We start from the raw sequence: 16924 nt of genomic DNA, 5'->3' as shown, positions 1-16924 counted from the left end.
AGAGAGAGAAGAAGAAGAGAAATGTAAGACAGAAAATATATAAAAAATGGACAGAGGAAGGAGACGAACACCGAGTCCGGCGCTAGGCATAGAATCTTCGGAGACGGGCTGCGTTCCATGGGTTTGGCTCGAGTCGGTTATCCGATGCATCCAGCAGGCGGTACGCTCCACCAATCAGGACTTGGTCAATTATGAAGGGACCTTCCCACTTGGGCTTGAGTTTGTCCTTTTTCTTGTCCGGTAGTCGTAGAACTAATTCATCAACGTTGTAATTTTTGGCCCGTACTTCTCTGCTTTGGTATCTTCGAGCCTGTTGTTGATAGAATGCGGAACGGGCTTTTGCCACGTCACGCTCCTCCTCCAATGCGTCCAAGCTGTCCTGCTGATCGAGCTCGGCTTCTCTTTCTTCATACATGCGCACTTGAGGTGAGTCATGAATTATATCGCAAGGCAAAACTGCCTCTGCGCCGTACACCATAAAGAATGGTGTGTATCCGGTGGTGCGATTCGGTGTGGTCCGCAGTCCCCAGAGTACGGAGTCGAGCTCCTCTACCCAGTGCGTGTTAGATTCCTTGAGGGACCGCACTAATCTGGGTTTGATGCCGCTCATGATAAGACCATTTGCATGTTTGACCTGGCCGTTAGTTTGTGGGTGATAGACGGAAGCATAATCGAGCTTGATGCCCATGTTTTTGCACCCGAGTTTTACCTCGTCGGCTATGAAGTTCGTACCGTTATCAGTGATGATGCTGTGGGGGACGCCGTAACAGTGTACAACCCCGGATATAAAGTCTATCACCGGTCCGGATTCAGCCATCTTAACAGGCTGGGCTTCTATCCATTTGGTGAACTTATCCACCATGACCAGTAAGTATTTTTGCTTGTGGGTTCCGCCTTTAAGGGGTCCAACCATGTCAAGCTCCCAGACCGCGAAGGGCCAAGTAATGGGGATAGTTTGGAGGGCGGTGGGTGGCATATGGCTTTGGTTTGCAAAGACCTGGCAACCGGTGCATCGTTGGACAAAGTCCTGAGCGCCTGCCCGGGCCGTTGGCCAATAAAAGCCTATACGGAAGGCCTTGCTTACAAGGGACTGGGCTGCAGCGTGATGACCGCCGAGTCCAGCATGAATTTCAGCCAGGAGTTTCCGCCCCTCCTCTTCGGAGATGCACCTTTGAAGGACTCCGGTAGTGCTTTTCTTATAAAGCTCTCCCTCGTGGACTTTGTAGGCTTTGGATCGCCGCACTATGCAGCGTGCCTCATTTTGGTCCTCGGGGAGTTCCTGCCTAGTAAGGTAGGCGAGGAATGGTTCTGTCCACGGGGTGATGACGGCCATTATTACATGGGCTGAAGGTGTTATTTCATTGGCAGAGCCTCCGATTGTGTCAGAGTGTTCGGTGTCGGGCAGTGCGGTTGGGTTCGGGCTGTTATTGTTCGGCTCCCCCTCCCATACTACGGATGGCTTGAACAACCTTTCCAAGAAGATGTTGGGGGGACTACATCGCATTTTGCGCCGATGCATGCCAGGACATCTGCCGCCTAATTATTTTCCCGGGCTATATGGTGAAATTCAAGCCCCTCGAACCGAGCTGACATTTTTAGGACGGTGTTGCGGTAAGCTGCCATTTTTGGATCCTTGGCACCGAAGTCTCCATTGATTTGGGATATTGCGAGGTTCGAGTCCCCGCGCACCTCTAGGCCTTGGATGCCCATGGATACTGCCATCCGGAGACCATGTAAAAGGGCCTCATATTCGGCTGCATTGTTGGAGTCCGTGTACATAATCTGTAGTACGTATTGAACTGTGTCTCCTGTGGGGGACATCAAAATGACGCCAACCCCCAGTCCGGCCAACATCTTGGACTCGTCGAAATGCATGATCCAATTTGAATATGTGTCGTATTCTTTAGGGAGTTCGGCCTCCGTCCATTCTGCGACGAAGTCGGCCAAGACTTGCGACTTGATGGCTCGTCATGGCTTATAAATTATGTCGAACGGGAGGAGCTCAATGGCCCATTTTGCAATCCGGCCCGTTGCATCACGGTTGTTTATAATATCGTGAAGTGGTACTTCCGAGGCTACTGTTATTGAACACTCTTGAAAGTAGTGTCGTAGCTTCCGGGATGCCATGAATACCGCGTACGCAATCTTTTGATAATGCGGGTACCGTGATTTGCAGGGAGTGAGGACCGTGGACACGTAATAGACCGGCTTTTGAAGGGGGAATTTTTGTCCGTCCGCTTCTCGTTCGACGACGAGCACTGCGCTTACAACCTGATGTGTTGCTGCAATGTATAATAGCATTGGTTCGCCAATGTTTGGTGTGGCCAGGACTGGGTTTGTTGCCAGTATGCCTTTTATTTCGTTGAGTCCGGCCGTGGCTGCATCCGTCCATTTGAAGTGTTCGGTGCGCCGAAGGAGGCGGTAAAGGGGTAGGGCCTTTTCTCCCAAGCGGGAGATAAAGCGGCTTAGAGGCGCCACCGCATCCAGTTAACTTTTGTATTTGTTTGAGGTCCTTTGGGATATCCAATTGCGACAGAGCTCAGATCTTGGCCGGATTTGCTTCAATTCCTCTACCGGATACTATGAACCCCAAGAGTTTTCCGGCTGGAACGCCGAAAACGCATTTTTCCGGGTTGAGCTTGATGTCGTATGTTCAGAGGTTATCGAATGTGAGCCTCAAGTCGTCTACTAGAGATTCGACATGTCTTGTTTTGACGACCACATCATCTACATATGCCTCCACTGTTTTGCCGATCTGGCTTGCCAGACATGTCTGAATCATGCGCTGATATGTTGCACCGGCATTTTTTAGCCCGAAGGGCATTGTGTTGAAGCAGAATGGCCCGTATGGTGTGATAAATGCGGTTGCGATTGGTCTGGTTCTGCCATCTTGATTTGATGGTAGCCAGAATATGCGTCGAGGAAACACAACGAATCATGTCCCGCGGTAGCGTCGATAATTTGATCGATGCGGGGGAGGGGGAAGGGATCCTTTGGGCAAGCCTTGTTAAGGTCTTTAAAATCAACACACAGGCGCCAGGATTTGTCCTTCTTTGGTACCATCACCAGGTTTGCTAGCCAGTCCGGATGTTTTATATCTCTGATGAATCCGGCCTCCAAGAGCTTTGCTAGCTCCTCTCCCATGGCATGTCTCTTAGGTTCGGAAAAACGCCGAAGAGCCTGTTTGACAGGTTTGAATCCTGCTTGGATATTTAAGCTATGCTCGGCTAGCCTGCATGGGATTCCTGGCATGTCTGAAGGGTGCCAGGCAAAAATGTCCCAGTTCTCTCGTAGGAACTCTCGCAATGCGGCGTCGACATCAGGGTTTAACTGTGCCCCGATGGAAGCTATTTTATTGGGGTCCGTTGGATGGACTTGGAATTTGACTATTTCGTCCGCCGGTTTAAAGGAGGTGGACTTGGATCTTTTGTCGAGTACCACATCATCCCTATTCACCGTAGAAATAACGGTTGATGACTTGTACTCCCAGAAGAAAAACATCTACTGATCTACCTTATCTTAATGGGAAACAAAGCAGGAGAGTAGCAATTCTCAATCAGTGTGATTCATTCATATTAACTCAGACATTATCTTAACAATGCCTTGTTTCAAGATGTATAAAGAACGAAAAAGCAGAAAAGTATCATTCTAAAAGAATGCGACTAATTCATTTTAACAGAGACATTATCTTAACAATACGTTGGTTAAACATGTAGAAAGAGCTACAAATCATGATAGTAGCATTTGTAAAACATTGTAAGTCTGTAACTGATATATAATAACAGAGACATTATCTGAACAATACATTTCTTAAACATGTACTCCGGCCGATCCCTAACAGAAATGGTACTCCTGCCGATCCCTAACAAGTGTTTGCAGTTTTGAACTAAGATTCAGTTCCAAGGCAGAGTGGGCGCAACAACAGTATGTGCTTCCATCTACTTATAAAGGGGGTGATGCAGAGTTTGTTGTAACAAAGCAACAAGCATCATGTCTGGGTTGGTTCCATTTTTGGTCACTACTTAATGGGAAAAGACAGCAATACAATAGCTTCAATTCAACATTTATTTAAAACAGTACCAATACAAGTAGCACAACATCTCAAAAGCACACTTCACAATCATGTGGATGAAGGCCTATACTGACCTTTCATGAGACCGACAACGATAAAATATGAATCTGCCAACACGAATAGGAAATCCAATCTTGTTTTGTGCAGTTGCACTGAAATCAAGCAAAGTGTTTCGCGTAGCGAAGCAAAATGTCGCAATAGCAACAAGTTGAATAGATATCCCTGTATAAACAGAGGCAAAAAAGGAATCAATTACTGGCTAATAAAGGAGGATGAAACATGCGGCCACAAAAATGGTAATCCCGCCAATCCCTAACAAGTGTTGCAGTTTTGAAATAAGATTTAGTAGTTAATTCTAAGAGTGGTATCAATTACTGGCTTATAAAGGGGGTGATGCTGAATTTGTTGTAACAAAGCAACAAGCATCATGTCTGGGTTAGTCCCATTTTTGTTCACTACTTAATGGGAAAAGACAGCAATACAATAGCTTCAATTCATCATTTATTTAAAACAGTACAATACAAGTAGCACAACATCTCAAAACACACTGCACGATCATGTGGAAGAAGGCAAGTACTAACCTGTCATGACGCACACAAGAACACGTACGAATCTGCCAACACGAATAGGAAATCCAATCTCGTTTTGTGCAGCTGCACTGAAATCAAGCAAAGTGTTTCGCGTAGCAAAGCAAAATGTCACAATAGCAACAAGTTGAATAGATATCCCTGTATAAACAGAGGCAAAAAAGGAATCAATTACTGGCTAATAAAGGAGGATGAAACATGCGGCCACAAAAATGGTAATCCCGCCAATCCCTAACAAGTGTTGCAGTTTTGAAATAAGATTCAGTAGTTAATTCTGAGAGTGGTATCAATTACTGGCTTATAAAGGGGGTGATGCTGAATTTGTTGTAACAAAGCAACAAGCATCATGTCTGGGTTGGTCCCATTTTTGTTCACTACTTAATGGGAAAAGACATCAATACAATAGCTTCAATTCATCATTTATTTAAAACAGTACAATACAAGTAGCACAGCATCTCAAAACACACTGCACGATCATGTGGAAGAAGGAAGTACCAACCTGTCATGACGCACACAAGATCATGTACGAATCTGCCAAAACGAATAGGAAATCCAATCTCGTTTTGTGCAGCTGTACTGAAATCAAGCAAAGTGTTTCACGTAGCAAAGCAAAATGTCACAATAGCAACAAGTTGAATAGATATCCCTGTATAAACAGAGGCAAAAAAGGAATCAATTACTGGCTAATAAAGGAGGATGAAACATGCGGCCACAAAAATGGTAATCCCGCCAATCCCTAACAAGTGTTGCAGTTTTGAAATAAGATTCAGTAGTTAATTTTGAGAGTGGCATCAATTACTGGCTTATAAAGGGGGTGATGCTGAATTTGTTGTAACAAAGCAACAAGCATCATGTCTGGGTTGGTCCCATTCTTGTTCACTACTTAATGAGAAAAGACAACAATACAATAGCTTCAATTCATCATTTATTTAAAACAGTACCAATACAAGTAGCACAACATCTCAAAGCACACTGCACAATCATGTGGATGAAGGCATGTACTGACCTTTCATGAGACGACCAACATAAAATATGAATCTACCTACACGAATAGGAAATCCAATCAAGTTTTGTGCAGTTGCACTGAAATCAAGCAAAGTTGCCGGTGTGACATTTAAGTTTTCTATAGCAACAAGTTGAATAGATATCCCTGTTTTAAGAGGCAAAAAAGAAAACAATTACTGGCCAATAAAGGAAGATGAAACATGCGGCCACAAAAAGAAGCATCTATCTTATCTTGATGGAAAACAAAGTATAGGACAGTAGCATTTCTAAAACGGTTGCATTGATTCATATTAATAGAGAGATTCTTTTAAAACAAACCAGTAGTTAATTCTGAGATTAACAACAGCAAAATAGCTGCATGGGACATGCCAGCACCATGTGCGTCCACACGTATAAATGGGTGATGCAGAGTATGTAGCCAAGCAGCATATATGCGCTGGTCCCATATTTGTTCTCTTTGAACCTTCTTCCTATGTGAGGGCAGCAAATCTAGTCGTGCACAAACTACCCGACCCCCAGTTTCTTTCCCTTTTCAACAAAGAGATCGGTTCCTTATAGATGTGTGTACTGGGTTACCCCCCCCCTATTCCCTTTTCGACCTACAAAGCGGCTGGATAGCCAGTCTATACTACTTTCCACCCCTCCTTTCCTCATTGAACCACGTCCTAGATTCTTTCTCCAGCCCACCGCACCCTTCTTTCCTCTTTGAACCAAGACCTAGATTCGACTACAGATCGAAAAAGATCCACATGCAGCTAGAGCAACGACGGTTTCAAACAAACTTATACCTTAGGGTCGTTGGGATGTGGCAAGGCGTGCGGCGGGAGGCCGGATCTGCCCACACTACGTACGGCAGCGAGGAAGAAGGGGTCGGTGGCCCTCCCGCACAGGCGCTGGGTGAAAGAGAATGGCGCAACCGGTAGTGGATTTCCTCCCTCGCCGAAGGCGATAGAGTGAACGCTGCACCTCCTCTCCTTCCCGGTGCGACGGGATACGGACGCCTCCTTCACCAGCTGTGAGGGGGAGAGAGAGACAAGAGGCCAACGCAGTCTTGTTTAGATCTGGTGAAGAGAGGGTGAGAGACTGTGAATATAGCAAACCCTAGCAAATGAACGCAGAGCCTCCAGTGTGTAACATATATGTAGTGCGACGAGCGTGTGGAGAGTGCAAACCCTAGCGAACAAGCGCTGAGGCTCCCGCTTATATATATACTACTCTAGTACGGACTGAGCTCCGGTGCCTTCACTGCACCTGCTTTTGGCTGTATGACAGGTGAGCCAGCCACATTTTGGGCCCACCTGTCATAAATCCAAAGGCAGGTGCACTAAGTCAATGAAGCTGCATCCATATAGTACTCTCGTGTATACGACTAAAATATAGTGGAGTGGTTTTCTTATTCTCTCCATAACAATCGTTTTAAATTGTGTAAGTACGAAATGAAACTCTTTATTTAATGTACAGTTAAGAAAACTAGTACTACTTCCGATGAACTAACGATCCTTGCCCACGCGTCCTAGTCGCACTTCCTGTCCTTCACGTGTGGTACACTACCCTCCCTTAAGAAACTCGATCAAAAACACGCCCCCGCTTCCAGGTCGCGAGAGTCGTCGCGCACACACACATAGACATAGACATGCATATCCGTGTTTACGTAAAATTCCATTTCCATCTCCATCTCCAATCATATTTGTCCAACTGGCACATTATTTACATTGTTAATTATATACGCAACAATATTAACATACACCATCTCTTGTTTGCACACGTCCGGACCGCTGCCACGGCCGGTCCTGACCAACCTGAACCCTCTTCATCACCCGCGCGTGCTTCCCGCCCGAAACGGTCAGTGCCGCATTCATGCCCGGCCAGAGCGGACACGACCTCTCACTGGCGCTGGCATTGCAGCGGCGCGCCGGCCGAGTGAGCGTCGCCCGCGCCGCTTCCAGGTGCACGCGGCCGCTCCATGTTCAAAGGTCGCAATAGCCGGCTACAACATGCACGATCTCTTCCAGTAGTAAGTTCTTGGGAGTCCGTGCTACAACTAGCTATCCTCCCCCAACTCGTCAATCTCTTCCAGTAGTGCTAGTACTCCATGGCGCGATCCATCGACAAGCAGGCGGGAAAGTTATGGTATACTACTCGGTTTGTGGTGAGTGGCATGCCGAGCGACTGTGTGGGGTCGAGCCGTGGAGGAGGGTGAGACACGAACATGACAGACGTGATTTAAACATTGGTTTTGCTCGATGGCGCAATCCAATGAAACAAAACATTGGTTTCTCTCTGTTTCCATTTTTTCTTTGAAAAAACGGAAACTTTTCCACTCCATTTTCAATCCTATTCCAAGGTTGCCCCGTTACAACATTCCATAAAATACAAAGGAAAACTAACACGCATGCTGATGCATCTCAATGATTCACAGATCATAGCCAATATTTACTTCACAACTAAAGAAAAAAGTTGTGAGAGCGTGTACGATAGAAAAACTACTGATGGGGTCACTACGACTTAAACCCTAAACCCAAACATGATTTAATTTCCTGGCTAGGTAGAACCTGTCGAAGGAAAGACGGCTGGCACCCTCGGATCATATGATGCTTTTGTGCAGTTCTGCTAAAATCGACCTGAGCATCCCTGATGGCAAAGATATTGAAGAAGTGTGATTAGAATAATAGTACTGGCACTAGTTCATGAGACATAAACTCATCACAAGTAGAAGCCGGTAGAAGTAGAGAAAGATCGACATGGAGATGGAGCTATGGTAGTGGAGCAAGCCAGCTCCAAAAGGAAGATGGACTACCTGGGACATCGGGCTGTAGCTAGAAGGGCGGTTGGGACGCGGCATCGACCCATACCGCGGTGACCCTCGATTGGGATGCACCGACTGTGGGTTTTCTCCCTCGCCGATGTCGACCGCGTCTACGCAGAACATTGTTCCCTTCCCCCAGCTGCGAGATCAGGCCCGTCGTTCTATGCTTGTGAAGAGAGCAACCTAAGCAAGCAGGCTTGTAGTTTAGGCTCTTGCTAGTGTATATATGGTGGTTTTCTTTTTCTCTCAACATCAACCATTTTATATTGCGTACGTGTCATTCAAGAGTGAAATGATGGTTGCTTCTTCCGACTAACTTACTGTGTGATTTGACTGCTCCTTAGTGGCCCCTACACGTACTCCCCCTACATGTATGCAACAGTCACACGTACACATGGACGCAAAAACGCGCGCGACGCCCTAATGCATGCATGTCCGAGCACACGATGGAACACACACGGTCACGCTCAAGTGCTCAACCTACACATGCATGCACACACATACTTAGTCAGGGTGAGCTAGTGACCATATGAACACCAGAAAATATATATATTGAGCGCAATGAGCGTATTATGAAGTCCACTGACCGTATTTTTCCAAATATACAGTGACAGACAGTGTATTTATCTCATTTGAAATTAAGCCATATTAACCGGAGAGGAGGCAGCATGGACTAGCATTACTTTGTTGTGTCCCGTCAACTTGCCGAACGAGGAGAAGGTTGCAGGACGGGAGAAGCTTTCACGCGGTGGCTCGCAGGACAAGGAGAAGCTTTTGACTAATGCAAGCTCTCCCTCACTCAGGCGGTGGACGTGCAACAGTTAATTCGGTGTCAGATTGCCAGAAGCATACACTATACTACTAGTGCTATTATTGTTCAACTTCCCGACCAGCCAAGTGCAAAGTTTACTAGTATTACTACTATAGTCCATAAAGGTACGTACTATACTAGTACTAGGAACCGGATGGAGGAGCGTCTGCACTCTTATTATAATTTTAAAATGTGATAAAGCAATCTTCAACACATTGGTTTCTCTTCGAGGGTTCTCGCATGTGATAATGGAAGTTGATTGCATGGAACACTCGCCACAATTCTCTCTTAATTCTGGCTCATATCCTGTTACAAATAGTAGCACTCAGTAATATTTTCTCTTTTTTTCTTATTCAGCATGTAAACAGGTCAGCAAACCTTGCGGCGCATCTTCATGCGAACCGTTCTTGCTGCACTTTGAATGTGGCCGAGAGTTGGCTTGATGAAACACCTCGCTTCCTACTTCTTTTTTTGCGGGGTACCTCACTTCCTAGTGACCAGTGTCTTGGCTGATCGTCCTAAGAATGCTTATATATGAATAAAGCTCTCTCATTTACCCGCAAAAAGATTAAGCCATATTAACCGGAAAGGAGGGAGTATGGACTAGCACTACTTTTTGGTGTGTCCCGTCAACTCGCAGAACGAGGAGAAGCTTGCAGGACAAGGTGAAGCTCGCTTACGCCTTTTGACTAATGCAACCTACCCTCGGTGGACATGCATCAGTCCATTCGGTGTCAGATTGTCAGAGGCATACACTATAGTACCCAACATGTGGAGTACCATCATTGTTCGACTTCACGAAGGGGCGAAGAGCCAAGCGTAGTAGTACGCGTACTTGGTTTTGCACCTTCATACTACTCCACCCTCTGTCACAGTTTATAGGGCGCGCTTCATTATGATGCATTTCTCTCAATGCATTTCCACCACCAGAGAGACTTTAGACACATTTGGTTTACTGCTCAATTAATTAGGGCGTGGTAACCGCAATCAAGTCCACAAATTTCTCTCCATGTACTGTACTACTACGGAGTGCATGCATGTGTGTACCCGGGGTGGAAGCACTGCATGCATGTGTGTATGCATTATTCCCTCTAGTAATAGACGTCGTGCTATAACTACCAATGCTATTTTTCAGGCCGATCGCTAGTCGCCTTGGTCCCACAGATTTTTTTTCTTTTTTGTGAAGCGCGCTGCATAAACAGTGACGGATGGAGTAGTATGAGCGGATTCAAAGAAGAGCGTATTGATGGTTGCTTCTTCAGAGAAACTTACAGTGGGAAAGGTGGCGCTTATGATTTGACTGCTCATTACTCACTATTAATGCGGCGCAACGACTGAGCTGAGTCTCCCATGCTGTTGTGCACTACCCCTCGGTTCTTAAATATACTCCGGAGTATTTGTCTTTCTAGAGATTTCAACGAGTGACAACTCAAATATTTGTCTTTTTAGAGATTTCAAATGGACTAGCACATATAGATGTATATAGACATATTTTAGAGTGTAGATTCACTCATTTTGCTCTGTATGTAGTCACTTGTTGAAATCTCTGTTAAGACGAATAGAATATTTAGTAACGGAGAGAGTACACATACGAAGCAAAATGAGTGAATCTACACTCTAAAATATCCCTGTTTGAAATTTGTAAAATGACAAATATTTAGGAACGAAGGAGTATAATTTTGTGCATGGCACATGGACCCGAATGATGAAGAGGCTTCTGGCAATGCTATCAAGCTTCCATCATTTGTTTACATAATTGACGTGCTATACAAATAATTTTCCAGCGACATGAAATTGTACGATGGTGTGAGCTTTCAGCTTTTGTTCCGCGTGTCTTGCCATCGATGCTCTTTCGGAAACAATAAAAAACTAACTTCCTTGCTAATGCATGTCAATTATTAGCAGATCAGAGCTAATAATTACATCACAACTGAAGACAAAGTTGTGAGAAGGTGTTAAATTAAAATTGATCCATGCTTTCATTGGCAGCAACGTGCCCCCAGCTCTGTCTAAATCAACAACGCATGTTGGGAAAAAAGTAGCTGTCTGGAGCATGCAACATTCCGATCATTTTGTGCAGTTCCACTAAAATAGAACTGAGCATCCCTGTGGGAATCCTAGATTAGGGGTCTCCGGAGAACCGGACTATATCCTTTGGCCGGACTATTGGACTATGAAGATACAAGATTAAAACTTCGTCTCGTGTCCGGATGGGACTCTACTTGGCGTGGAAGGCAAGCTAGGCAATACGGATATATGTATCTCCTCCTTTGTAAACGACCTTGTGTAACCCTAACCTCTCTAGTGTCTATATAAACCGGAGGGTTTTAGTCCGTAGGACAACATACAATCATACCATAGGCTAGCTTCTAGGGTTTAGCCTCTCCGATCTCGTGGTAGATCTACTCTTGTACTACCCATATCATCAATATTAATCAAGCAGGACGAAGGGTTTTACCTCCATCAAGAGGGCCCGAACCTGGGTAAAACATTGTGTCCCCTACCTCCTGTTACCATCCCCTGCCTCCTGGTGCTTTCATTGAGAGTTCCTCTGTGTCGTCGCCGTTAGGCTTGATGGCTCCTACTATCATCGATAGCGATGCAGTCCAGGGTGAGACTTTTCTCCCCGGACAGATCTTCGTGTTCGGCGGCTTTGCACTGCGGGCCAATTCGCTTGGCCATGTGGAGCAGATTGAAAGTTACGCCCCTGGCCACCAGGTCAGGTTTGGAAGCTTAAACTACACGGCCGATATCCGTGGAGACTTGATCTTCGACGGATTCAAGCCTCTGCCTTGTGTGTCACGCGGTCACGATGAGTACGATTTAGCTCTACCATCGGACAGTGTCCAGGAGATCGCACAGGCAACCGCTCCGATCCTCAATTCGGAGCCAGTTGCGCTGTCCATGGATGGGTGGATGGACCCCGCCATGGAGGCCTTACCCTCAGCGGCAATCGAGCCAAACATCGACCTTACCTTGCACGAGAGCCGTGTTGTTAAACTGTCGGATCCTTCTCGGGCCACGGACTCTGAACCGCCTGCGCCCGTTCCTATTGAATCCGATTGGGCGCCGATCATGGAGTTTACCTCTGCGGATATTTTCCAGCACTCGCCCTTTGGCGACATACTGAACTCATTAAGGACTCTCTCCTTGTCAGGAGGATCCTGGCCGAACTATGTCCGGCATGACTGGGATGCGGACGACGAAGAAATTCGCGGCCCACCCACCACCCACTTAGTAGCCAATGTCTATGACTTAACCGACATGCTCGACTTCGACTTCGAATACATCGACGGTATGGACGATGATGCGGGAGACGAAGAGGAACCACTACCCACAGGGCACTGGACAGCCACCTCATCATATGATATATACATGGTGGATACACCCAAAGAAGGCAATGGCGACGAGATAGCGGAGGATGACCCCTCCAAGAAGCAACCCAAGCGCCAACGTCAGCGACGCCGCTCAAAGTCCCGTCAAAGCAAAAGCGGTGATACCGGCACAGGAGATAATAATACTCCGGATAGTGCCGAAGACAACAACAATCCCCTCCAGCAAGATTTAGAGCAGGAGGATGGAGGAGCCAGCCCTCCTGAGAGAGCGGCAGATGGAGAGGCGGAGGATGATAATTACATGCCCCCTCCGAAGACGAGGCAAGCCTCGGCAACGACGAATTCGCCGTGCCAGAGGATCCCGTCGAACAAGAGCGCTTCAAACGCCGGCTTATAGCCACGGCAAATAGCCTTAAGAAAAAGCAGCAACAGCTTCAAGCTGATCAGGATCTGCTAGCTGACAGATGGACTGAAGTCCTCGCGGCCGAGGAATATAAACTCGAGCGCCCCTCCAAGAGTTACCCGAAGTGCAGGTTGCTACCCCGACTGGAGGAAGAAGCGTATGACGCGGCTGATCGGCCACCTCGTGGCCGTGATAGAGAGGCATTCCAGCCAAAAACTCAGCCTACACCCCGACGCCATTCAAATAAAAAGGCATGGGATGATACGCCAGACTTGCGAGACATATTGGAGGACAAAGCAAAGCATGCAAGATCGATCTACGGATCACGAGGGCGCGCCACTATGCGAGACGATAAACGTCACGCCGGATACTGTAAAAGTAAATCCGGCCGGGCCGAACACAGCGGGCAAGACCCGTTCGAGCTGCGTCGCGATATAGCCCAATATAGAGGCGCCGCACACCCCTTATGCTTCACAGACGAAGTAATGGATCATCAAATCCCAGAAGGTTTCAAACCTATAAATATTGAATCATACGACAGCACAACAGATCCTGCGGTATAGATCGAGGATTTCCTCCTCCACATCCACATGGCCCGCGGTGATGACTTACGCCATCAAATACCTCCCACTAAAGCTCAAGGGACCAGCGCGGCATTGGCTTAACAGCTTGCTAGCAGAGTCCATTAGCTGTTGGGAAGACCTGGAAGTCGCATTCCTCGACAACTTTCAGGGCAGTTATGTGCGGCCACCAGATGCCGATGACTTGAGCCACATAATTCAGCAGCCAGAAGAATCGGCCAGGCAATTTTGGACTCGGTTCCTAACAAAGAAAAATCAAATCGTCGACTGTCCGGATGCAGGAGCCCTAGCGGCTTTCAAACACAACATCCACGATGAATGGCTAGCCCGGCACCTTGGTCAGGAAAAGCCAAAATCTATGGCAGCCCTCACGACACTCATGACCCGCTTTTGTGCGGGAGAAGACAGCTGGCTGGCTCGCAGTAATAACATATCAAAGAACCATTGTACTTTGGATACCAAGGACGGCAATAGCAGGTCACGTCACAACAAACATAAGCGCCGCATTAACAGCGATAATACCGAGGATATGGTAGTCAATACCGGATTCAAAGGCTCTAATCCCGGTCAGCGGAAAAAGCCATTCAAACGAAGTACGCCGGGTCCGTCCAGCTTGGACCGTATACTCAATCGCTCGTGTCAAATACACGGCACCCCAGACAAGCCAACCAACCACACCAACAGGGATTGTTGGGTGTTCAAGCAGGCCGGCAAGTTAATTGCCGAAAACAAGGACAAGGGGCCACATAGCGATGACGAGGAGGAGCCCCGGCAGCCGCACACCGGAGGACAGAAGAGGTTTCCCCCACAAGTGTGGACGGTGAACATGATATACGCAACCCACATCCCCAAGAGGGAGCGGAAGCGTGCGCTCACGGACGTATATGCGTTGGAGCCAGTCGCCCCAAAGTTCAACCCATGGTCCTCCTATCCGATCACTTTTGATCGCAGGGACCATCCCACTAGTATCCGTCACGGCGGATTCACCGCACTGGTTTTGGACCCAATCATTGACGGATTTCACCTCACTCGAGTCCTTAAGGATGGTGGTAGCAGCCTAAACCTGCTTTATCAGGACACAGTGCGCAAAATGGGTATAGGCCCCTCAAGGATGAAACCCACAAAAACGACCTTTAAAGGCGTCATTCCAGGCGTAGAGGCCCATTGCATAGGCTCAATTACATTGGAAGTGGTCTTCGGATCCCTGGATAACTTCCGAAGCGAAGAGTTAATCTTTGATATAGCCCCGTTCTGCAATGGTTGTCATGCACTGCTCGGGCGAACCGCATTTGCGAGATTCAATGCGGTACCCATTATGCATACCTCAAGCTCAAGATGCCAGGACCTCGCGGGGTTATGACAGTCAATGGAAACACAGAGCGCTCTCTCCAAACAGAGGAGCACACCACGGCCCTCGTAGCAGAAGCGCAAAGCAGCCTCTCAAGGCAATCCACCAGTTCGGCGTTTCAAGACCCGGACACCTTCAACCGCGCTCGGAGCAATCGGCAACTAGACCGCCTGGCGCGATCTGAGCTCGCGTAGCAATGCGGCCCCCACCCCAGTCCCAGCCAAACGGCGGAACTCGTGCCACGCATACATAATTACGCATTAAAAATACCATGGGCACAGGTGGGGAGGGGGCACAACTGCGGCACGCCCCAAGACGCGGCTTAAACCGCACTAGGGGCTTCCCGTTTGGTTATTTTTCTCTTTTTCAGGACCTTAATCTCTGGAAACCCTGTCCGGCAGCACTATTGCCGAACACATGATGCAGCAACCAAGGACGCAGAAAGCTACGTCACACCACGGCATTCCCAGGTGGATTACAATAACGAGCGAAATATTTGATTTAATACTATTCCTCAGCTTGCCCTTGGAAGGGAAATAGCCCTACTCTTTGCTTGCCGCACCATCTGTATCATTCTGCTTTAACGTACCTTTTTGAATAAACAATGCATAACATTACGACCATTATTGCATTCTTGTTATATATATGCGTGTTCAATAATGATGCCTTGCAACCGTACACTTTGGTACGGCCAATACACCAGGGGCTCACGTACCCCACAATATGGTGTGAAAAGTCCGAACACTTTCACAAGTGCGGCACCCCGAACTTATAGCATTATATGCATCAGCTCGGAATCATGTCTTTGGTCAAATGTTGGGTTTGCCCGGCTCCTATGTTTTGGTACCTTACGTTCCGCTCTATCGGCTAAGGTAGAGCAAGGAGAACTACTGCGATTGTGCCCCGGTTCTGCTAGGCTAAGCACCTTAGTAGAGGAAGCTAAAACTGACTGTCATGATAAGGCGAGAGACTGGTCACTGTTTGGTGAGGTTTTCGAGTCCCCAAAGACTTATGCCGCTTAGACCGAACGGTCGGCCCTGTCCGGCGTAAAGGCGTGTATCGCGCCCCGAATTCGGCCTTCCGAATACCAGGGGCTTCGCCGAAATTTAAAATTATAGAATTATATGGCTAAGTGAGAGTGATAAAGCATTATTAGTGTGGTTGCCTTGTTCGTTGTGCTGAGCACCTCCCTCGAAGGACCCAAACATGGGAACAAGAGTGCTCAGGTTTATCCCGAACACCCCAGCACTCGTGGAATGGGGGCAAAAGCCGAGGACTAGCCATCTCTCAGATTGGATAAACAGCCAAACAGAAGGTAATATTTTAAATTCACACAAGCATTGCATAGCACATATGAAACAAGTTTTCATCATACAGGATCACACGAGCAAGTTTACTCAAATATTACATCCTTTGAACATTCGTCCGCTACAAGACGGGCACCCTTCAGGACACCCTCATACTAAATTTCGGGGGTGCGATGCTCCTTGCCCTGCGGCGGCCCTTCCTTGATCAGCTTCACGGCGTCTAGCTTGGCCCACTGCACCTTCACACGGGCGAAAGCCCAGCGCGCACCTTTGATGCAGACGGACCGCTTGACGACCTCCAACCGTGGGCAGGCATCCACAAGCCGCCTCACCAGGCCAAAGTAGCTGTTCGGAAGGGCGTCGCCAGGCCACAGCCGGATTATAAGGCCCTTCATGGCCTGTTCGGCCACCTTGTGAAGCTCGACCAGCTGCTTTAGCTGGTCGCTTAGAGGCATCGGGTGTTCGGTCCCAGTATACTGAGACCAGAACAACTTCTCCGTTGAGCTTCCCTCCTCGGCCTGGTAAAACTGCACGGCATCCGACACGCTGCGGGGCAAATCTGCGAATGCTCCTGGAGAGCTCCGAATTCGGGTAAGTAATCGGTAATTTACTTTTACATGCTTGCTCTGCATATAGAATGCCTTACCCGCCGCTATCTTCTTCATTGCG

This window comes from Triticum dicoccoides, chromosome 7A (assembly GCF_002162155.2).
Source record: "Triticum dicoccoides isolate Atlit2015 ecotype Zavitan chromosome 7A, WEW_v2.0, whole genome shotgun sequence".
Taxonomy (NCBI): domain Eukaryota; kingdom Viridiplantae; phylum Streptophyta; class Magnoliopsida; order Poales; family Poaceae; genus Triticum; species Triticum dicoccoides.
Note: the sequence above shows the minus strand (reverse complement) of the source record.